This window comes from Callorhinus ursinus, unplaced genomic scaffold, assembly GCF_003265705.2.
Source record: "Callorhinus ursinus isolate GAN/ISIS: 27379988/994484 unplaced genomic scaffold, GSC_fseal_2.0 scaffold12, whole genome shotgun sequence".
Taxonomy (NCBI): Eukaryota; Metazoa; Chordata; class Mammalia; order Carnivora; family Otariidae; genus Callorhinus; species Callorhinus ursinus.
This window is the reverse complement of record NW_027397074.1, coordinates 32245893-32271550: the sequence shown is the minus strand read 5'-3', so window position 1 is coordinate 32271550 and position 25658 is coordinate 32245893. Positions and strand designations below refer to the sequence as shown.

General features: G+C 34.1%; 1 protein-coding gene across 3 annotated transcripts in view; it reads left to right on the top strand.

The window, feature by feature from the left end:
• The window catches only part of AGMO (alkylglycerol monooxygenase), a 393108-nt gene that overhangs the window by 329787 nt on the left and 37663 nt on the right, over positions 1–25658 (top strand). The window contains exon 14 of one of the 3 annotated variants that reach the window (XR_012380236.1): positions 22520–22587. The exons of the other annotated variants lie outside the window; for them this stretch is intronic. The gene's annotated coding sequence lies outside the window, so the exon portion shown is untranslated. The remainder of the gene's footprint in view (positions 1–22519; positions 22588–25658) is intronic. 3 annotated transcript variants of the gene reach the window in all.

Sequence of the window (25658 nt, the reverse complement as noted above, 5' to 3'; positions counted from 1 at the left end):
AGAAAGAAAGAAAGAAAGAAAGAAAAAAAGAGAAAGAAAGAAAGAAAAAGAAAAGAAAGAAAGAAAAAGAAAAGAAAGGAAAAGGAAAGAAAGAAAGAAAGAAAGAAAGAAAGAAAGAAAGAAAGAAAGAAAGAAAGAAAGAAAGAAAGAAAGAAAGACTTCTGTTTATAAAGATCAAAATGTTCTTTCTTCTCCATACACAGTTTTTCTTTTTTTTCCCCCAGCATGATTTAATTCCTAAAGTCTATTACTCCAGCACATTTAATAACTTATTTTGAAGGCATGTAAAATGATGATAAAATTAAACTACAACACAAAATTGGGGATCAGAATCTTCATGAAGCATAAGAAAATTTCAGATATAGAAGGACGAAAATAGAATTCCTATTCCTCTTTCTTGTTTAAATTCTTTAGTAACTAAATATATTGATTTGGGTGCAAGGAACTCTGCCTTCATTAATTTATAGACTTATTCATTCTTCCCTTCCCACTTAAGGAAAACAGAAAAGAAAATAAGATATAAACCATAATTTTCACACAGATTCATCATACCATAAAACTACTATTGGAAGAAAGGCCTCCTGATAAGAACTGAGTCCATAAACACAAACACAATTCCAGGTCATCATAGAAACTTGACTGAGCAGAATTCTACCTTATATTTTTTTAAGTTTTTAAAAGAAGTAAACATAAAGTTTTTAAAAGAGGTAAACATAATGCAAAGTTTAGTAAGAACTATGTTTTAAGACTGGTATATATTTTTATATCTTAAAACAAGAATTTAACTAAAATTGATTTTTCTCAAAATTTTTCTTAGATGGAAAGTGAGAGGCATTCTAGTTGAATTGAGACTCAAGATTCCAATAGCACCTAGAAAATATGTATTATGGGTACATAACTCTTACTTGATTGAAAATGCCAGTAATTAAAAGGACAGGAATTATAGGAAAGATCTTTTTTACATTGAAAATACATTTAACATATGTATTTTTTAACTGTGCTAAAATGCACCTAAATTATTCATTAATGCCATTGTAGATACTTGTTAAGTCATTGGAATATTTTGAAAAGTTCTGGTGACTACATATAAGTATTCTTAGATATGTGCATATTGATAACAAGTTCTCAGCATATTGTGAATCAAATTGATAGAATCTATTTTTAAAGATTTTATTTAATTTATTTTTTTATGTAATCTCTACCCCCCAGTGTGGGACTTGAACTCATGACCTCAAGATTAAGAGTTGCATGCTATACTGATTGAGCCAGCCAGGTTCCCTGATATAATCTACTTTTAAAGTCTATATAATCTCAACATTCTATTTATAAATGTTCCTACCTATTCAAAAATTGTACATAACAAAATCTATCATGACACTGGATAAGGAAAATATTTTATTTTCTGTCAGGTATAGGACCAAATTATGACTGTCTTGAGAGCCAAGTAGAGAACTTGAAAGTTAATGTTTTATATTCTTGAACAGAACAAGTGACTTGATGAAAATATGGCTGTGTCTCGTGAAGAAGAAATTCTAGTGGTGAAGAAAATCAGAGTAGGGATATCACACGTGGAACCTTTATAGTAATAGAAGTCCTAAGATAGAGTTGGTTCAGTTACCTTGTTCCCAATGTTTTGATACTTATTATTAATTTTTGCCCATGGTTTCATGTTTTTAAATGCTTATTTTGAAAAACAGCGCTTATTAAGTCATACATTTACTTTATTTGCTGAATTACCATTATAGGCCTCTGCAACACCAAACATATAAATAAACAAAACAGACATCTGATGACTGTGTGATTATATATGGAACACATGCATAAAATTTCCATTAATCTTTTTGAAATATTGATAATTGCCACTAGATACCTGTTTAAATCTTCAAGTACTCTAAAGGGAATTTGGACCCCATGTTGATAACCACACGGACTGAGGTGAGGGCAGATATGACAGTGAGGGATGGAGAAAATTTGACTTTAAAACAAATATTTTGAGAGGAAATGAGAATAAAGATTAAAAAGAGTAGAATATAAGTTTCTTAATGAAACTTAAAATATGATCTGGATGCAAATTCTAACTATACATATAAAGCAACTGAGATTTCATGGGATCAGAGTGATTTTGTTTTCTCCTCACTACATTAACAAGAATAGGCAACTAAAAAAGGAAACTTCTCTTGTCAATTAGAGATCCAGAAGTAAATAGTCCTTTGGGTATGATTGTATCAATTTTTTTTATTGTCAAATAGCCAGTGTAGAGCACCAATAATAATTGTGCAATAAATGTTTGGTTTTTTGATGGATGATATAGAAATTTAATTTAGAGTAAATTTTAACAGGCTAGACAAAATAGTTGTTGGAACATCCTAGTGTAATAATCCTGAATGTCTTTTTACCTTTATTTCTTCTTTTTTTTTTTTTTGTCTTTTTGTCTTTGAAGATTATTATGACTTAAGAAGAAATCTGTCTTTCATACATTTGAAAATACTTTATCTTCTAAGTCTTTTTCACTGAATGCATCCATCTATCTTTAATGTATAGAACACATTTCAATGTAGTCAGTATATTTCACTATGATTATCTGAAGTGTGTTTTTCTGAGAAACAAAAGAGAAATAGATTTGGAAATAATAGTTTTTTCTAAGTAAGAAAATAATGAGGATTAGCTACACATGAAACATTTGCTAATTTTTTACAAATGTTTTTAACTAAAACTCAAGGGATTTCCCCTTAATGAGAAGCAACCTCCACCCTACTACAATTCTCTCAAACAATGGAAGCACCTCTTAGGGGACGATTTTATCCAAGAGGTCAAAGAAAGAACATTTTCCATCTTCTCTAGGTTCTCTCTTCCAGTAAGTGATGGTTTTAGCAAACATAAAGAATGTTATTGTTGAGTTATGTCAATGTTTTATATATCAGATTGCCCCTTCTTGGAGTTTCCAAAATCAGCTAGTCAAGTTTTAAATTATTGATTAAGGTATACCCTTTTTTGTGTTTCCCTAGATATTTTTATACCATCTGTATATATTTTGTTACAATAGTCAAATAACATGAAATAATATAGAAAGTATATTTATGTTACTGAGAAGAATGATTTTTATAAGAACTCATGAAGGAAAGCTCTCTGTATTCAAAAAGTTTGTATCTGTCTCATGGACTTCTCTAGGATATTTTTATGAAGCTGTGAGCTCCTGGGAAAGAATCTGAAAATGATAAACACTGAGCAGAGGACAAATAGAAATAGAAGTAGCAATAAGCCATATGGGTAGAGAGATGAATCATGGTCCAGAGGGAAAACCTTTACTTAGTAAAAATTTAATATGAGAGAGTTACAAGGAAAAAAAAAACCTTTCACAATAATTGCCTTTTTGAAGTTAATTAAAATTACTTTTTAAATGGGGATCAAAATAGTAAGCAATGTTAAACTGAAAATCTTGTTGCTTTCAATACTAATTAATACCACAGAAAAGGCTTGAATATGAATTACTCCAAGGTGTGTTGTTTTTGTTTTTTATTTCCCAGATGAAATTGAAAGTAGTTTTTGTCTGAGTTTATCCATTTCTTTGGCTTTATTGCAGATAATTTAAGATAGAATGTATGCCAATTATTTCACTATGAAGAAATTCTTTTTATGCCATTTTTGACTGAGTTATAATGTGTGATTAAAAGAGTTAAAGATATCTTTTGAGCTTTCTGAAAATTACCATTTGGAAATGGGTAATTATCAATCCTTTAAAAGGTTTTTTATGTTATTGTAGATGCATATACATGTAGATGCATTTAATTAATAAAATATGTAATTAATATTTTTGCTCTCTTTTCTAATATTTCAATCCTCTATTTAATTTACTTTTTTAACTGATCCTGTTTATACCTCATTCTTTTGTGCATAGACATAACCTTCATGGCAATGTGATGTTTCATTATTTCATTCACAGTCTGCATTTTCTTGATGTTAAGTTTATCAGCAAAAACTACAGGAATCTCTAAAAAGCATTCATGTTAAATCTGCTATGATCTCATTTTTGTTAAAAAAGGATTAAGTAAATAAAGATTGCAGAAATGTATTAGGTGAACATAGGAATTTTATAACATACTAAAGAATAAAATGTCAGTAGAATCAATATCTTGAATGGCAGATAATGAATCAGCAAATAGTGCCATGTAGGTAATTTGATCATCTAAAAATTAAAAGACAGAAGAAAGGAAGGAAGAAAGAAAGAAAAAGAAAGGGAAAGGAGGAGAGGAAGGAAGGAAGGAAAGAAAAGAAAAAGAAAAAGAAAGAAAAAGAAAGAAAGAGAAAGAAAAAGAAAGAAAAGAAAGAGAAAGAAAAGAAGAAAAAGGAGGAAAGGAAGGAAGGAAAGAAAAGAAAAGAAAGAAAAAGACAAAGGGAAGAGTAAAAAAAATATATAGTATCTGAAACCTGTAACTGGAAATATTATCTTTGGTCACACATAATCTGTACTCACTTCAAAAATTCATTTCACATTGTGTGCTTCAAAATTAGAAGCCATGACAAAATAGAAACATACCAATTTATAACTAAAGATGATACCTTAATTTTTGTAAAATTATAGCCTAAAATAGCACCTTGATATTAGGAATTTATAAGACAATGTGCTTAGAAATGTTATAAATTGAATGAAGAATGGAGAATCATGTGCTTTTAGTTTATTATGCTGAGTTTTCATACTATGCTCAACAGATTATTTAAAATACAGCTTTGGTTAACTACAAAGAAAAGCTCCATGAAATAAATCTGTTTGGGATATGTAATTGGGTGTGGTGCTAAACAGCAGCTTTATGTTTTAGCATAAATTGTTAAATGGGTGGTAATCTCCACTGCCCACACCAGTTGTACACAGAAGTTTTTAAAAAGTAGGATGAAAGCATATGATTTCACTTTAAGTGGAGCAGCCAGTGAAACCTTTCTTGCCTGTTCTTCTTCACCCTACAGGCAGGCTTTAAATTGCCTTTCATATTACTATAACTTCCTCAACAGATAGTGTTCCAGGAAAGTTATGTTTATAAGTAAAATGTAACATTCTTTGGATAAATTATCCTTGTTACATTGGATTTTTCTTGAGAAGTTATAAAGAAATTATATTGATAATTATTAGAGGGAAAAATTTTTTAAAATTCTTTGACTTAATAGAAAATGATATTCTTTGTATTTTACAATCAAAATTAAAATTTAGTTGTATTTATTTCTTCTGTCTGGTCCAAACGTCAACTCAGATGTCAACTCTGCATTGTTACAAGAGCATAGAGGAATTGATATTTCAATAAAGTAATTCCAAATTTTCTTTTATAATAATAGCATTGAACAATTATATGTCCATAATAGGTACCAAATTCATACCTTAATACTCGGATTGTATAAAAATCTACCTGAGATAGTTGTCCTATATTGTATATTGTGATCCTTCTTAGTCATTCATTCCATATTTGTCCATATAGTTTATGTAAGTAATGTATTTGAAACATTTTTCATTTCTTTGAGTTTATGGATTGTTACTCATGTTGTGGTTTGAAGAATTATTTTAAAAGTAAAATTTATACTGAAACAAAACCAAACAACAAAGACTATATTAAAAGGTTAAGGCAATTGTTTTTATCATCCTTACCTTTTAAAGAACAGAATCTTGGAAATACAAATTTAAGATTCTTATAGAACAGTCTGTCTTTATTTACAGACTTACCAGGAAAGCATTATGGTTTATCTATATATGTATTTTCTCTGGTATCTTCATGGGAATTTCTTGGGTAAACAGTTTTTATTTTCCAATACCATCTTAGAATTAAACCATTTTTTGATTGACCTTTTCTGTGAGTACAATAGTACTTGAGTAACAGGGTCTCTAATTCTCTTTATTTCTCCATGGCAATTACTTACACGTAAATAAGTTGAAAGTTTTGGGGATTGCATTTCTTTTTCTGATATTTCTCTCTTTAAATTAATATATTGATACGTACGTCATCACCCCTTCATACGTTTAACCATTGCTTATTGAGCATCTGTTACTTATTAGGCATAGTGCTCAATACTGGATTTATAAGAGTAAACTTGATGGACATGGTACCTGCTCATGAGTTTTCCATGAGAAGTAATGGGGATGAAGATATATATATTGTTCTAGAAGGATAAAGGAGGAACACTAGCCTAGACTGGGAAGGTCATGGGAAAACTTGCTAAAAGAAATTATGTTAAAAGCTAATGAATGGAATGATAATGATTATGGTACCAGGGAGATTCAAAGAATGTTTTAGGGAAAAGAAAGAACCTGTGTGTTTGTGAAGACTAGAAGGCAAAAGAACATGGCTAAAGTTTTCAGGGAACTTAAAGTACTTCAGTGTACTCTGTATACAGTGTGGAAGTGGCAGTGTAGTAGGAGTTGAGGTTGGAAATGTAAGTAAGTGCCAGACTGTACTGGGTTGTTTAAATTGTGGGGTTTGGACTTTATCTGGAGAGGAATTAAAAACCATTAAAATAATTTAAGGGAAGGATTCCCACAATCATAGTTGCTTTATAAAAAATATTGCTCGGTTATGCTATGGAGAATGAATTGGTGGGTTCAATGGACATTGTGAAATGTAATATCTGAACAAGCCAATCTGAACATTCCTTTTTACTTTCTGTACTAAGTAACACCAGGTGTTGCCATGGCAACGCTGCTTCATCCAGAGCCCTGTCAGGTGGTCACTCTTTTTTCTTCCCCATCAATTGAATCAGTGGGTATAGGGGTGAATTCTTTACTCTTCACTCATGCTGGAATATATTGTCTCCTCCATTAAAACACTCAGCTTTGTATCTCATGTCATAAGACTATATCAAACACTACCCCTTACAGTTGTCCTCTGATCCCATACCAGGATATGCCCCCTCATTTCATAATGATTTGTAGCTTCTGGCTGTGTTCATTCTACCCAATATCACTCCTAACTAAATTCTGGACAATTTTGATATGCATGGATATGTTCTTTCTATATCTCTGGATTACTCTCCTCCATGATCCAGCTCTGCAAACTACCTTGACACTTATTCCCAGAGATATATCAAAGATCTTTGTCATTACCAAATAACTGGCACCTTCAAATTCTCAATTTCAAACATCCCATTCACTGACCACCACCTCTTATCTTATGGGTTTACCACCTTCGGTATCCAAACTACACCAATATTTCCACACTACTGTCATATTGAATTGGTGGAAGATTTTGTCTGTTCATCATCTTTATAATCCCTGGTGTCCCATTTTCCCTACTTATTTGGCTTAAGTCTAATGGTCAGTTGTTATAATAAGCACTTCATATATATTCTCAACCCTCTTGCGTCCTTTACTTTGCCTGGTGCCCTGCAAACCCCCAACCCTGATTAATTCCTAATCTTCAATTATTCCACGGCTACACCTGACCACCTGAATATGAATAGGGGGGAAAAAAGCAAAACAAAACAAAACAAAAATACCATCCTGACTCAATTCACTTCAAATTCGTGATCAGGAAATATAGGTCAGTCCTTCACCTTCCCCAGAAACTGTTCTCCTCTCCCATCCATTTTCTCCCCAGATGATTCTTTTATGTCATTCTTCCAGATGATCATTTTATATCATCTAGCTTCTACTTGAACTGTAAATAGCACCTCTGCATCCTTATTCCTAGCTGGTGGTCTTACTTGAGGTTTAATTGTCAAAATTGAAGGAATGAGGAAAAATGTTGGGAAATTCCTACCTACCAACATTGATTGGTATATCCCCACCCTGCCACCTCTTTATTCTGAGAAATGTACTTTCTTTGTTCCTACACAGGACTTTGCTTTGGAGAAGACCCCATCTTTTCTCATCTACATGAAATTATTACTCCAGACAGTCTTCTTCTATTCACATTGTCAGTTTTCCTGTGTTTATTTCTCTCATCTCAAAACTATAATAACAACCTAATCTTTGTTCTTCATCCCTGTTTGAGTGTCTGACATTCACCACCTTCTCAATGAAAAACAAAACCAAGCAAAACAAAACAAACTACCTGCTCACACACAGTTTTCTCTATCTTGGTTGTTCCTGTCCAAACCCTTGTAGTCATCCTGAGTTTTCTTTTTCTTACACCCCATATATAAATAATCTGGAACTCCTGTTGGCTGTAGCTTCAGAATACAACCAGAATCCAACCACTTCTCACCACTTACACTATCACTCACTGTGATCCAAGCCACCATCACCTCTCACCTCGATTATTGTACTAGCCTCCTACTGGTTTCTTTTATTACTTATTTTGATCTTCTTCAGCCTATTCTCAATACACCAGCCAGCACAAAGCTATTTAAATGTTAACCCATAGCCTGTGACTTTTTTCAAACCCTCTAATTAATGTATCTTCATTTCACTCAAAATCTCAAAATCCTTCTAAGAGCTTATAAATTCCTATGTAACTTTCTCTCTTTTTCCCTTCCTCCTCTCTCCCTTGCTCATTCAATTCCAACTGTACTGGCTCCTTGCTAGCCCTGAAATATTTGGGGCACCTTCCCACTTTAGTATTTTTTACTCTCTGTTTCCTCTACCCCATGTACTCTTCACCCTGAGAACCACAAGACCATGACTTTTGAACACCTTGTTATTGGAGACTATATTGATGTATTAGTTATCTATTGCTGTACAATATTTTCGATTTAGCAGCTTACAACAATACACATTTATTTTCTCACAGTTTCTGTGAGTCAAGAGGCCAGCCATAGCTTAGCTGTGTCCCTTACAAGGCTGCAGTAAAGCTGCCAGGCTGCAGCCACATCTGAGGCTTGACTGGGAAAGAATCTATGTCCTTGCTCACATAGTTATTGACAGCATTCATTTCTTCACGGGCTGTTGGATGAAAGACTTCAGTTTCTTGGCCAAAGTCTGCCTTCAGCTCCTTTCCACTTGGGCCTTCCTGAGAGGCAACTGTCTTCTTCAAAGTCAGAAAGAGAAAGGCATTGCAATCATATGTAGGATGATCACAGAAATGACATCCTGCCATCTTTAGTATATTCCATTTGTTATAAAGGCAAGAGTACCAGAGGGTAGAGATCATGGGCTCTATCTTAGAATATGTACATTACACTTGGACGACCATACTTAAAATTGTAACCACCTCGAACTTCTAATGTTTCTTATCCTCTTCAAGTTTCTTTTCCCCCTAATACTTACCAACTTCTAATATGATGTATAATTTATTTTGTGATTATTGTGAGTCAAAGAGTTAACAAAACTCTTGGCCCACTGCATAAGAATCAGATCTTCAATTAAACTCCTAGCACTTTTTCCCCAAAAAGACCTAAAGATGATGTCAACTATCTTGTGATGTGTTATTGCCAATAATGACTCTTGGTTGGCAAATTCCATTGGACCTGGAGGAAATAGGAAAGAACTGTAAATACTTGATAAGTACATCCTACTTTGGGCTTCTCCAAATGTCTTGAGTCTTGTAACTACTGTGTCCCTTGCAGGGGGACATGTTAACATCTGACCGTGATAAAGTTTCATGGCAGATCAGTGCTGGCCAGTAGTTCTGCACCTGTCCCATGTGGACTTTATACCTTGTACCCTCAACTGTTTGCTATGTGGCTATTACAAGGACTGTAGTGGGAGGAATGCCTGACATCGACCGCCCTTCTAGGAAGCTATGGTTTCTGTCCTATATCCCCTGTGTAGACTGGGCAGCCCATTGAGTCAGAATGTTTAGTAGAGACTAAAACTTGATAAGTTTTATAATTATTACCTATCCCCCTTTCTAGAACATTAACTCCTCAAGGACAAGGACTTTTGATGATTTGTTCTCTAGTAACTCTGGTAATACCACATTTTCCCTTTATTCCTTCAACCCAGGGATGTAGTAGCTTCCTTTTTGTGTTGATTGACTCTCCCCCATTGACTTTATAGCTCTTTCATCAAAAATGTAACAAACTTCCTGCATTAAATTCCCTTTGTTTTAATTACCCAGGTTAGTTTTTATTTTCCTGGTTGGTACCTGATTACTATACATTCCCAGTCTCTAACTGAGTTCAAACTTACAGCTTCCTTTGAGAGAATCTAATTGCCTCATATTTGTTTAAATGTCCATCCCTGAATTTGTCAGCTATGAACAAAGAAACGGGGCTGTACAGTATGAGAATGCCTGAAGGGAATAATGAAGGGCTATCTCAAAGAAAGAGACAAGCATTGTGAGTTGAGCTGGCGTACTTTATATTCTAATTGAGCTGTCAAATATCATATTAATATGGTCAAGCAAAACATACTTGGATCAAAGACATAGATATATATAGCAACAAACTTTGGTCTTTCAAAAACAATTTTTTTTCTGGCTAAGGCATTCACACATAAATTCTTCATTTCCTCATCTGACTGTGCTTTGTCTGTTTGACCCTACAATAAAATTCAGAGGTAAAACTTCTCAAATGTTTTCAAGTGGTCATCTCAGGAGTTTCTTCAACTTCAGATTTATATCTGCAAGTCAGTTCAGCAACATAAATCAGTGTGAATGTGATTCCATTTCCTTTTAGGCTCATTTCCGTCTGAGCCTTCCACTTACTGGAATATATTATCAAAGCATCAAACAGTATGAGTAATGCTTGAATGCTACCAGACTGTGGTTCTACCTATTACAGAATAAACAGGTCATTAATTTTTTATATCTAATAGATAGTTCACACATGCAGAATGACTCTTCTTTAATATTGTGTGCCATAATTTTTCAAGTGTATGAGTCTGATTTCTTAACATGAGAATCTAGCCCCCCACTCCTTAAGTGTCTTAGGATTCTTTCCTTAATACTGGGAATATCCTAATAAATACTTTCTGGCAACCAACTTGATAATTAAGCAAAATTAATAGATCGTGATGATTTAAAACAGAACTTCACAGATGTTGTTCCCCAGAGATCATCTAAAGGATCCTGGGTCAGTCAAAGAATATGAATGTTGGACTTTAGTTAATAATCATTTTAGAAAATGTAGTAACTCAGCACAATTATATTAAACTGTTGAAAGCTTCAACTACAATTACTAAAAGATTGAGCCCAAGTCTGTGAGTAGAATACAATCACTTGTCTCCTAGTTTGGAATACATACTGATGGATGCAAACTTGTGAAAAGACTGTTTATCAGAAGATATGTTCTAAGTCAGAATTTAAAACCTTTTCTTTGGATATTTCCTTAAGAGAAAATGTTATTTAAGTCTAGAGTTCTCAAGCTAAATTTTAGAGACCATTAAACCTATGATATTAGATCATAATTCTTTCCTAATTTCACATCTGGAGAAAAAGTTTTTAGAGAGGGAATTTCCTACCCCTTTCCCCAGCATAAGTGTAGCTCTGGGAAATTTTGTGAAGTACATGGAGCTTACCTCTTGCTTCCTATTACCTCCTTTCTGTTCCCCTCTTCACAGCTCCAACTTCTAAATATCCATGGTCTTCACACTAACCTCAGGTTTATTTTAGCACATTCTACTCAGGCCTGCTTTCAGTTGAGGATGACTTTTCATGGAAAAGTGTGTCATGCTTCAGAATTGCTTTTTGAAATGTGCTTTTATCCTGATTAAAACTATCATCTCTTCAACACAAGATATTGGCTGGCAGAAAAACAATGACAAATTAGGATACTGTACATTTGAAATAACTACATATTTTTGCATCTTTCTATAGATAACCTAATTTTAAGGAGATCCTTATTAAGTCACACAGTCTTACCCCAAACTTTTCATGTTCCTTTAGCTCCTATTACCATACCTCATACAAGGATAAGTCACTGTCACCTACTTCTTCACTCCTAAACCCACTGCAGTTTGAATTTCACTCATACATCTTTATTGATATTCTGTCATTAAGGTCAGCAATAACTTTCCAAATGATGAGTTCTGTGGCCATTAGTCAGCTGTCTACATGACTGTTCTGAAGTTTTTAGCACAAGTACCAACTTCCCTGGAAAAAAAAAATATTCTTTTGATTTCTGTGACACCTAATGCTCATTTTATTGCTCTGGACAATTCTTCATAGCATGTCAGAGTCTTCATAATCTTGTAGGTTCCATAATGTCTTAAATGTTTTTTCTCAAATGCTGAAAAAAACTCATCAATACTCATTCACTAAATAGAGCTTTTCACTGTGGATATAGAAATATGAATATCTTTGTTATCAAAGAACTTAGAGTTCTAGTGAGGAAATCAGACAATAAAATAAGACCTTTTAATACAATATGGTGATTGTTGTTATAGAAATGAGGTTATCAAGCTGTCCCCTTGGTTGAAATTTTTTAATGCCTCTGTACTGTACTCAAGACTCCTAAGGATAGCAGAACACTCTTGCAATAACATTTACCTATCCACAGAACATCTGATCCTGCCAACGCTCCAAATTCAGCCTATGTTGTGGCCCAGCAATAGCCATAAGACAACATGTATCTTATGTGTCACCATTCTCAAATTCAATGTTCGTAGTGAGGATCATTAATTCCTTGCAGCACTCATTCCTACTGACACTGTATCAGCAGCAAGCAGCTACAAAATTTCTATATTTAGAGGTTGTACTTAAAAGCTCTCAAGCCACCCCTTGGCCCTACCATAATTATAATTTGAGGACTATCTTTATTTTATCATATTTTATCATATTTCATATATTCAACATTTGAAATTTTAATGAATTTTAAGGAGAAATATTTTCCATTTCAATAAAAGGATATAAAAAGGATAATATTCTATCTAACCACTATAAATGCCACTCATACTTTTCTGCTTTCTAAAACTGGGCCATAAAGGGGAATTTCTGGTAGTAGTATTTTCTCTCTAGATATGACTGATACTAGGACAGATCACACAGTAATTAGGCACACAGACTCTGGAGTCAGATTAGGTTCAAAACCCAGTCAGTTATCTATACGACCTTGAATAAATTAATTGATCTTTCCTTGGCTCCCTTTCATCATCTTTAAAATAGGGATAATAATGGCGCCTATCTCATAATTTTGTTGTAAAGAACAAACAGATAATTCATGTTAAGTCTTTGGAACAATATTTGCACAGATTGCTCAATTAATATTAGCTCCTTGTTTTAGCAAAATAAAAAAAATGTAATCCAGAGAATGTATACTAATTACCTTGCCTGGAGCTCTCATAACCATACTGTATTGAGTTATTTCCTCTACAATCTCTTAAACACTACTGTTCACAACGTAAAATTTTCCAAGCCTGTCATGCCAAAACTTTTATTTTCAATTCTATTCAATATCCAAGGTAAGAATAAGAGAATGTTATGAAACAACGACCTTCATTTATTTTGTTAACTTCTGAGTATCTGTCTGAAGAGAGACAACAATAAATTTATTCAAGTTAATAAGCTCAAAGTTCCAAATCAAACACTCACTACTGTGTTTAATTTATTCAAATACAAACGCTTTTGAAGTTATTTTCATTGTTATTCTCATCTAGCAAAAATAATACTTGCTTCTTATAGAATTTTAATTGAAATGTTTATTAAAAATCACCTGTAGTTGCACAACCAGATAAAATAGCAGCCAACACTTGGATCTGTAACCTTCCAGCATTTTATGTACTTATATTTATATGTTTATGTACTACTCCTTTTATACATAGTAAGATTATACTTAACATGCAGTCTTATGATCTGTCTTATCAACTTGAAAATGTATTGAGAATACAGCCACATATTATCACTTGCATCATTTTAAATAGCTGCCTATCATTTATTTGGATAGAAAAGTTACAGTTTTATCTATTTCTCTACTATTGTGCATTTAAGTTGTTTATCAATTTCCTTAATATAACAAAGTGCTGTGACAGGAATATCATGAAAAATAGACTATTTTCTTTCCTTAAGCTATAGTCCCAACGACAGAACTATTTCAAGACAAGTAATGTACACCTTTCTTCAGACTTTTGAAACACTTTGCTAAATTTCCTTCTGGAAAGATTGTTTTATTTCCACTAGCAATATATGAATTCAATTTAATTACCAGTGAAATTGCCATTTTTTTTAAAAGTGTATATTTGCCCAAGAAGATTGGATCATAGGAACCAAAGGAATAGAGTTTCAAGGAGGGTCATTTTAGCAGTCATGTAAGATAAGGACTGCGAGACAACCAGGGGGCACTGGGGACAAGTCCAGGAGAGGTTGAGAGGAGTGGTGGGAAAATATTCCTATTTGGGGTTGAGGCAGAAATGAGAAGCCAGAAAGTAGGACAATGACCATAGAATACATCTTTTAGAAGCTTAGCTTTCACAAGTAGGGAAAGATGCTAGCTAGAAGGGAGACAAAAGGGAAAGTTTAGAGAGCCTTAATCTGTTTAAAGGTAGAATCAATCTACCAGAGGACCCATCACCTGGATATCCCCTTACCATGAAGAGTAGAGATAATGACAGTAAAAGTATAAAGTGCATATAAAACATGGATGTTATTGATGGAGCGGGGAGGCTACAAGAATTTGAGAAAGTTCTACTTGGTAGCTTTTATCTTCTGTTAGGAATGCAATATAACTTGTGCAGAGTGAACAAACTTCAAGTCATCATCTATCAGCTTACATTTTTAAAAAACCTATCAAGGAGGGCGCCTGGGTGGCTTGGTTGGTTAAGCGACTGCCTTTGGCTCAGGTCATGATCCTGGAATCCCGGGATCGAGTCCCACATCAGGCTCCCTGCTCAGCAAGGAGTCTGCTTCTCCCTCTGACCCTCTTCCCTCTCATGCTCTCTGTCTCTCATTCTCTCTCTCTCAAATAAATAAATAAAATCTTTAAAAAAAAAAACCTATCAAGGAATATAAGAAACAAGATTCCATTACCAGTTCCCCCCCAAACTGAATATATAAAACATATTTTAGGGGCTGTTTTAATTAACAGCAGGTGGCATTTACTGCCACAGAAACAAATTTACTCATTAGTTAAATTTCTACTGAGTACCAAATGCAGCATATTTAGTTTGGAAATGCTTATCTATTTTAACCACTGGAAGCTATTTTATAAAACCAACATCCTTAGAGAGCTATTGCTAGAATATGTAATCATTTTGGCATAAAACAATCCCTAAAAATGCAGTTTGAATTATGGCATGATTTCTTTATCTTTGGTAAGGATTTGTGATGAAACAGATGAGCCATTTAATCAGCTTTTAAAAAATACTTTGTGATGTGTTCTAGGGGAATGGCTCTATTTTCTATGGTAAGACATCTCTTAATCATACTGGACAGTTTCATTGTATCTGCAATAAAGGAAATGAACAATGGAAACATTTATGCAGTGTCTGATTGTCTGGGGATGATGATCTATAAGATGCAGACCTATTATTTAATGCTTTGGGGATTCCCTTCTCTTCCTCCATGATTCCTTTGAGCTCTGGTTTCTGGACTAATCCTAGGGAGAAAACATAAGCATTTACGTTATTTCTGGATTGGAAAATTAGACTTGTAGTGAACAGTTAAATAATATTCTTAATTAACTAAAAATAGAGTTGGTTAAATTGCCATGAGTCATCATTGTGGCATTTTCCTCCTTTTTAGTAGAGAAAATGATCCATAACTCTTGGCACTCAGGACATGTGTATGAAACCCTTCCAACTTGTAGGTTTGTGATTCTAGGTTTGGAATATTTATGGTGCACTATACCTCTATGATGATGATTTATTTTTACTGAGCCTCATGGGTTGTACATTGTCTTTCCAAGCTGGGGGAGGATCAGAAGAGGAAAGGAAGGCTGAAATGCTATTTTGTTCCCTGTTGAGCTAATTAGGAATCTAGGGCTTATTTAGGAGGCTGCAAATCTCTGACTCCCTCTCAGTGAATTTGTTTAGCCCAGGCTCTAATTTAGACTATATTTACTGTTTCCCCAGATCAAAGGGGAAGGAGAGGTATATTCTTAAGTCTCAAGCCTCAGAGAAAAAAAAATTTTTGAAAAGGTAGGTGATGGTGACACTGGGAATCTGGTGGAGTGGAAGACTAGTTTCGAGGGAGGGCATCTTTTATTGTAGTAAAGTAAAAAGAAATGAAGGATTTGTAATGGAATGTGTCATATAATAATACAATAATAACCTGGTCTATTAGAGAGCTAGAGCTTTCATGTGATCTGGAATACTCAGATCACGTATTAGTGACATTGCTGTCCTTATAATCCACAGACTAACGTTTATTTTTCATTTTCTGCACCCTAAGATGCCTTTAAATAGTCTAAGAGTGGTATATATGATTATTTTCAAGATAGTAAATCAATTAAAATTAGTTCTATTTTCATCTCTTTAAAAATAGTGAATAGTATATTATCTTTGACTAACATAGGAAAGAATCTCTGGTCCTGTCATCAACACATTAATAGTGTAGCTATTACTTCTACAGAATGGGAAGATTTTCTTTCTTTGTGTTAATGTTTATTAGCTTTTGTTTCATAATATATCCTAATGGAGCAAGTTGGGGGGCAGGAGTTTAAGCAGTGCCCTAATGCATACAAGATCAGGCAAGGGATAAAACAGACGAACAAGGTACAGTCACTGTTCTAGGAGAATATACCAAAAAATAAGGGAGTCAATGTTCATAAACAGTGATGAGACATGATCTTTTTTTTTATATTTGAATACATCTTTGAACAGATAATCACTTGGTCCAGAAAATCAAGTTGATGGACAAAAGTACACATTGAAAACCTTGATTCCTTCTCACTTTTTGTGTTTCTTGTATATCCTTTTCACTGTTTCTTTATGCAGACATTATGATGTGTATGTGTTTTCTCCTTTCTTATACTACTACTATACACTACTTTGTTGCTTATACAAGGCTTGCTAGGAATTGTGAGAAAAATACTTTAAGAAGGGAAAAAAGAGAGAAATCACTTTTAGCTAAGAAGAGTTGAGGGATGTTTCAAGGATGAGTTTTTGTTTGATTTATGACCTACAATATAGTGATGCTGGGAAAGGGCAATTCATAGATACAGAGAAAGAATATCAAAATCCCAGATGTCAGAAAGTGGGAGTTTAGGGAATGACTAGAAAGTATCAGCAGTTGTCTGGTCTGTAAATTGAGAGAGAAATGGAAGACAAAACTGGATGAGTAGTTTGGGGGAATTGCCATTTTTGCCTGTTGTAACCTTGAAATTATCCATGCTTTGGAAAATATATACAAATCATGCATTCCTGGAGTTGGTGTTTTTCTGGGTTTTGATGACTGCTGAAATCTCCACGTATGACTAAACAATTCAGTCGTTTTTTTTTTATATTACTACTTAAAATATTTAAAAATCCAATTTAAAGCCTAATTGGCATATGTTTTGATAACTGTGTAGCTTCTCTCTTTGAAATTCTCCAGCCACGATTACTACAAACTCTTCTCAACCTAGTGTCAAAAGCCGTTTACATTACCCATAGCTGTCAGTCATGGGCCAACACTAGAAAAACAAAGATTCTTCCAAGTCCCAAACAGAGAATAAAATAGATCTGGATTGATTTAACTTTTTCCCTTATCTTCTTGGGAAAAATATAGCTCATAGGGTTTCTGTGTAGCCAGGGTCCATCTATTTTAACCAGATGCACTTCTGGGTCTCCAGATGATATCATAATGATAGGGTAGTCTAGAGAATAATCATGCTGTAGCTGCTTAGGAGAACAAAGAAACATTGATAAATGTTTAGCACCAACTCTAAAAGGGTACTTTACTTAGAGATAAATTGAAGATTACTTTCCTGATGATTTAGATCTACTGAATAGGACTGTGAAAACAATCCCTTGAGATCTGACCATTCTGCATATTAAGACTAAAGACGTTTTTTTCATGTAAATCTCTATTTTTAAGTATATAAAATTATAAATATTGTATGATAGAGTGGGCTTTTAAAGTGATATAAGAAATTCTTCTCAGCTGCTCCTACATTCTCTCACAAATACTGTCTTTCCAAACAACAAAGCTTGTTTTCAGGTTTAAAATTTTTCTTCCATCTTAGATTAGTGAATGGTAAAATATTGTAGTAGCATCTATCATCTACATTTACTGTCATTTACCTTATTTCTATATTCAGTAGATGAAATAATTCTTTAAAAAATATAGCTAAGAGAATATACTTGTCAGGTGATGTAGTTTCTGCTCATTATTTCACATACTTATCTTAAATTGTACATATTTGGCTTATCATGTATTTTCCCTGGAAGTTTTTTTATTCTACACTTGGGAAGGCAGTAATTACATAAATATTTAGGGCCCTGTCTAATACAAACTCAGTTTTATTTATTAGTCACAGAAATTCTTGACTCCTTTTGTATGATGTAGGTTCTAACTCAGTTGTTGAGTGATAAGTTAAATTCTCTGTTCTATTCTTTGGAACTAACATACGCCCAGGCTAGAGATTAGATTTTTATTTTTTTTAAGAGGCTATTTAGTTTTATTTCATATAGAGGCAGGAATTTAAAGGATTCTTTGAAAATTCAATTGGTAGTAGCAACTGGGAGAGCATTACAAAGCAAAGGATTAAATTAGTATATGAAAGTATATACAGTGTAGCGTGGTTGTACGAAATTTTTGCACGCTTAGAAATTTTAAGGTCATCAACAAAACCTCACAGAAACTGTCTCTACATCACAGAGAAAATATTCCTTGGGCAGAAATTCCTTCTAGCCTCACATGCAAACTTACCCATTTCATTATTTTATTCTAATCACAAAGGATGCTATAGCTCTGTTCTTAATAAGCCGAGTACCTTCATGTCTTCCCTGTCTACTCTCATTCTCTACTCTGATCTCTGCCTCTCATTTAAATGCTTACATCTCTCATTAAAAAAAAATTACACACATGCATATACTTTCCTCTTCAGCCCTTTCTTTGTCTTCTAGCCCTAGAATTCTCCTTCCTGACAGCTAAGTCATATGAAGGTCTAATCTACACTCATACTATTTCCCCACTGCCTCCAGATCTTTATAACCCTCAGTTAGCAGCTCAATCTCATCAGTCTTTTGTGTGCTTTCCTCCAGCATTTAATTTTAAGACTCTTCATATTGCCAGTTCCTACATGATCATTTATTCTAAACATTGTGATCAAGAAATATATTAGACTCAATATCTGATTTCATCCCTATAAGCTTACAATGTAAAATATTTGTCTACAGACAGGGAATTTAGATCCTGTTCTGTGTATTAAAAAAAAAAAAGAAACATCCATTCAAAATAACATGTGGTGATGAGACTGGAAACCAACTAAGACAACTTACTTACCAAGACTAACACTCGTTCATCAAGTATCACAATCCAAAAGCTCTGCCGCCAATCCAAAACTATTATTTCACATGAACTTTCCCAATTCTAAATAGTTCTCTGACTTTACAGACTCACTTTAAAATCACTTCACCTGGGCCAAAAAACCCTCTAAGTATTCTCTGATTTTCCTCTTCTTGATACTTCTAAGATTCATATGTTTCTCTTAGACAGTTTAGCTGAAGTACATCTACTAAACTTAGTTTTGCTTGATCAAGTTTTTCTGATGATTTTTTGAGGGAACTGACAGTCAACAGATGAGGAGAAAAAAATTCTGAGACTCCAACTCATACCTCCATCTTTGACTTATCATATCATTGTATCATTTGTCTTCGTCTTTTTTTTTTTTTTTTAGGGTTTGGGGAAGGGCACAGCAAAGTCAATGGATAGGAATCTTACTTTTTCCATGGAAGTCATCATTACCTAAACACTGTTCACTTTATGACTTCCCAAATGTTTTCTTGGCTGCTGCATGTTAATCTGGTGGCTTGACACCAACAGCAGTCCTACCGGAGTGAGCACACTCTATCTCTGGGAGTTCATATTTTCTGATGGGAACTGGTTGACATTCCCTTGTGGAGATGATTCCTTCTTTTGGCACCATTTATAGCAGTTAATTTAAGCTGATTGGAATCTAGATCCAGCTGGTATGATGGACAAAATGTGGTTGATAGATAAAGATATAGTTAGAATTCTGCTTTCACAATTTACTGGACATGCCGCCTAAGGAAATCAATGAACTCCATTGAACTTGTTTTCCCATTTTGGAAAAAAAAAATACACATTGTCGTTGTTAGACTTACATTTAAGGAAAAAAAAGGTTTTCAAGCTTCTAGTAAGGTTGCAAATGTTCAGGAATTACTGGTGTTTCTTGTTTATTCTTTTTCCTTTAATAATGTCATAGAACTCTGAAAATTTCCCTGAATATCTTTTAACCAGACAGCATCTATATTTATTATAAATATGGAATATAGGAGACACTGATTTTTAAAGTTATCAGAAGATGGGATTTATATTGTATGTAACATTCCTTTCAGGTTGATTTTGCTTTTGAATTCTTAGTTAATGAATGCTAATGAATGAATGAATGCTGAATGAATGCTAAGTTGTACCTATCTACAGGATAAAAAGACATTGTTGGTCTGCCTTCATCTCTGAACCATAAGCCTAAGTGACAGCCTAAGTCAAAGGAAACAAATCATAGAAGAGAAATTGTTAAAAAGTTAGAAGAATATATCCTAACTGTTAAAAAGTTAGAAGAACATATCCTCTCTCACCTTTTGTCAGAGGAAAACTAGCTACTAAGGAGAGTTGTCAGATAAATGATAAAAGTTCAATTAAATTTAAATTTTAGATAAATAATAATTTTTAGTATAAGTATCACCAATATTACATGGGACTAATTATTCTGAAAACATATTGTTTATCTGAAATTCAAATTTAATGAGTGTCCTGTATTTTTATTTGCTAAATATGGAAACCCTATTATGAAGAGCCCTGGCATGCCTGACATTTAGCATATATTTAATAAGCAGTTGTTTATATCATTATATTATCCCTTCCAGGTAGTTTGATCATCTGTTAAGAGAAAACATATTTTCTCTTGAGGTGATTCTATTGGCAAGAGCAGTTATTGCTTGAAACAACAAAAACAAAAGAAGAAAAGAAAAAACAAGATACTTGCAAGGGAAAAATGTTAGTTTCAAAATGCATGGATGAGGAATTATACATATGAAAACCAACCTTGTTTTTATGTCCTAGACAAAATTCTAAGGTTTGCTTTTCAGGCTAAAAACCAGTGAGGTTCATTATTCAATTCAGCAAGGTGTTCAAAATATAGTATTTTGTAAAACATCTACATAGAATTAAATGATAGCAAATTAAATGATTTATAAAACACCCTGATTAATTTGCAGATCATCCTGATTGCTTTATTAACGGTGCCTTAAAAATCATATTAAAATGTTAATCTAAGACAGTTAATTTATTTTTTTTAAGATTTTATTTATTTATGAGAGAGAGAGAGAGAGAATGAGAGAGAGAGAGCACGAGAGGGTAGATGGTCAGAGGAAGAAGCAGACTCCCCGCTGAGCCGGGAGCCGGATGTGGGACTCGATTCCAGGACCCCAGGATCATGACCCGAACCGAAGGCAGTCGTTTAACCAACTGAGCCACCCAGGCGCCCCTAAGACAGTTAATTTATTTGACAGGATACTGCTTTCAAAGAAAAACACAAAATGCTATAGTGTTCTTTTAAAAGATGTAGAGAACTTGAAATATATACCCCCACACCCAGCTTGAACACTGAGGACCGAATTGCCCAGACTCCATGTAGCATACTATGTACATTGACATGACTTTACTATTCCATTGCCACCTTCTTCTTCTTCTGCTGCTGCTGCTTCTGCTTCTGCTTCTTCTTCTCCTCTTTCTCCTTCTTTTTCTTCTTTTTTTTTTTTTTGTATAAACCTACACATTAACAATTGCTTCCTATAGACCATGGAATGACATTGTTTTATTCCTCTCCTTTTGCTTTAGTTGTTATACAATAAATATGAATTGCAAGTATGCATTTTTTTTAAAAATCAAAAGGCAGATACTTCAAAATGAATTGCAGAATCTCCTCAACCCAGTATTTAATTTTAATATACCTCTATATTTGCCAAAACAAAAATATAATGTCTTTATCATCTTTCTAATAACTTGGCTTGAAATGTTCTTTGAGATCTCAAATTAAAAGCAAAAAGAATTATTATCCTGAAGTAGATGAAGTCCCCAATTTAATTTTTTCCCTTTATATACAGAAACTGGGAAGAAAAAGAAATTATGCATACCATTTCATGAGAAGATCCGCTCTACCTTATCAACTTAGATTTTTCCAGTTGTACTGCATCTGCTTGTTACTTGGAGCAAAGGAATTATGTCATAGGGGTGTTTTGTTTCGTTTTTTTAATTTATACCCCCTTCACCCATTTCTCCCACCTCCACCCCCTATCTCTGGCAACCACCAATCTACAAGCTTGGTGTTCTGTTTGTTTTAGATTCCCTGTATAAGAGAGATCATAGGGGATTTGGCATTTTTCCTTCTCTGACTGATTTATTTTACTTAGCCTAATGCCCTTGAGGTTCATCCATGTTGTTATAAATGACAGAATTTCATTCTTTTTAATGGCTAAATAATATTCATTCTGTGTGTGTGTGTTTCTTAATTCATGCATCCATCAGTGGTCATTTAGGTTGTCCTAATTCTTTACCCTTTTGTGTAGGTTGCTTCCGTGTCTTGACTCTTATAAATAATTCTGCAGTGAACGTGGGGGTGCCTGTACCTTTTCAAGTTAGTGTTTTTATTTTCTTTAAATAAATATCCAAAAGTGAAATTGCTGCATCATATGGTAGTTCTATTTTTAATTTTTTGAGAAAACTCCACACTGTTTTCCATAGTGGTTTACCAATTTACACTCCCAGCAATAGTACATGAGGGTTCCCTTTTCTCCACAGCCTTGCCAACATTTTTTTTTATTTCTAACTTTTTGATAATAGCTATTCTAGCATGTGTGAGGTGATATCTTATTGTGGTTTTGATTTACGTTTCCCGGATGGTTAATGATGTCGAGCATTTTTTCATGTTCTTGTTGGCTGTCTGTATTCTTCTTTGGAAAAATGTCTATTCAGATATTCTGCCCATTTTTAATCAGACTGTTTCTTTGCTATTGAGTTGTATGAGTTCTTTATATATTTTGGATGTTAGCTCCATATCAGATACATGATTTGCTGATGTCTTCTCCTATTCAGTAGGTTGTCTTTTCATTTTGTTGATCATTTCCTTTGCTGTGAAGCTTTTTAGTATGATGTTCTATTTACTTTTGCTTTTATTGCCTTTGCTTTGGTGTCAGATTCAAAAAATCATCACCAAGACCCATGTCAAGAAACTTACCACCTATGTTTTCTTCTGGGAATTTTATGATTTCAAGTGTTACGTTCAAGTCTTTAATCCATTTTGAATTTTAAGTTACTGGATTTGTTTTCTTTTCTTTTTTTTTTTTTTAAGAGAGAGAGAGAGAGGCACAAGCAGGGGAGAGGGGCAGAGGGAGGAAGAAAGAGAGAATCCTAATCAGGCTCCATGCCCAGCGTGGAGCCTGATGTGGGGCTCAATATCATGACCCTGAGATCATGATCTGAGCCAAAATCAATTGTCAAAAGCTTAACTGACTGAGCCACCCAGGCACCACGAGTTAATATATGGTATAAGGTAGTGCTCCAGTATCATTCTTTTGTATGTGGCTGTGTAGTTTTCCCAAATAACATTTATTGAAGAGACTGTCCTTTCCCCTCTGTATATTATTGGCTCCTTCATCATAAATTAATTGACCATATATATGTAGGTTTATTTCTGGGCTCTCTATTCTGTTCCATTGATCTTTGTGTCTGTTTTTATTGCCAATACTGTACTGTTTCAAATGCCATTACCATTCTTTTTAACCAACTGAGCCACCCAGGCGCCCCATTACCATTCTTTTTAAAAGAAGACTATTGTTTTCTTTATAATGACTTTAACCTTGGCAAATTGCTTGACATTTCAGACATGTCTAGATTGATCCATCTTTAACAGAGTGCATCGACAAGACAGTTTGTGCCCTACATTCATTAAACCTTTAGTTTCAGATATCTTCAGCTTGTTGTTTCCATCAATCCTACACTGTTGTATCCGGATCTTTATCCACTCCTAATTAAGCTACCCCTTTGTGAAATCTGCCTTAAACTAAACTGTGAATTTTCAATAAATTCTGACCTTTGATTCTCTCCTCAGAGACACTGCTGAAGCTCTGGAAGTGGTGATCTCCTTTAAGGCAATAATCAACAAATTCAGCTTTGTCACATCAACAAGTTATGTTGGTGACATCTGGGGAGTTGGTCTACACCAATATTAAGGGCACAGATCTAGAACCAAACTTCCTGAGTCCAAATCTCAGTTCTGCTATTCATTATCTGTGTGACCTTAGGGCAAGTTATTTATTTATTTATTTATTTATTTATTTATTTTTAAGATTTTATTTATTTATTTGAGAGAGAGAGAATGAGAGATAGAGAGCACGAGAGGGGAGAGGGTCAGAGGGAGAAGCAGACTCCCGCTGAGCAGGAAGCCCGATGCGGGACTCGATCCCGGGACTCCAGGATCATGACCTGAGCCGAAGGCAGTCGCTTAACCAACTGAGCCACCCAGGTGCCCCAGGGCAAGTTATTTAACCTTTGTTTGTCTCAGTTTCCTCATCTGTGAAACAGGGGATAATATCTACTTCATAAAGTCATTGTCTGGATTAGTAGTACATTTATATATGCAGACAACTTTAAACAGTACCTGGCATATAGCAATGTAGTTATGTACTATGAAATTATTATTATTAATATTTTACATGATTTAAGTTAGCATAATACTCATTTTAATACTATTCAAGTATTAGATATTTAAAGTATTTTAAAATGTGTATGTGTGTGCGCATGTGTGTGTGCACGTTATAAAAGAAAAACTGCTCTAGGTACTTGTTAAAAGTGGCAGGGAAGACTTTAAGAGTATTGCAGTAGAGGTCAAGGCTACTGCAATAAGGGAGAGAAACTGAACTGAACTACACTGAAACAAAAGGTGGGAGGATTTTTAAATGCTAGGGGGAGCTAATGGAAGAGTACCTGAGGATGTTAGCAGGGAGGTTGGTCAATGTGATTAGGATATCTATGTTTGATAATTGACATTTTTTGAAGTTAGGCTTTTGCCTTCCCACAGAGGCTGGGAGATAGGGTCCTATTTGTCTTGATGATTATATGTCAAAGGAATGACTCCCAGTTCCCCAAGAAAGACACTTCTGGGTTTTAAAACTGATAAAAGGCCAAAAGACTTACATCTCAAAGGGCAGAGAAATAATTTACAATTGCAAGTTTTCTAAAGTAAATATTCTAAGAAAAGAGAAGTCAGAGGCCTGTGGTCACAAAGAAGACTCTAAAGTTTAGTCAGATCAGGGAAACTTAAGGCCATCTCGGTCAGGAAATATGTATACAACTCTTATTTGAAGGACAAATGTGGATAGTTTACACCTGTAAGAAGAATGTTCATCCAAACTTACTTTTACAGTAACATTTCTTTTAGTTTCCTTGCCTTCTCTTATCCCACTTCCTGAAACAAACTTTAAATTCTGTAGATTTGTGTGGTCAGTTTTCAAATGTAAATTATTCTTTATGCAAGGAAAAACTTTTTCTCTAGAGCTAACCCAAATATGCCATACAGACATTGTCACAGGAGTGTAGACAAGATGTTAAATACCAAGTTGACCTATTCCTTCTTTTCTTAAGTGAAGCAAACACAGGGACAGTGAAGGGAAAAGGAAGCTTCACAAGCTTCTTCTCTTCCTTAATGTT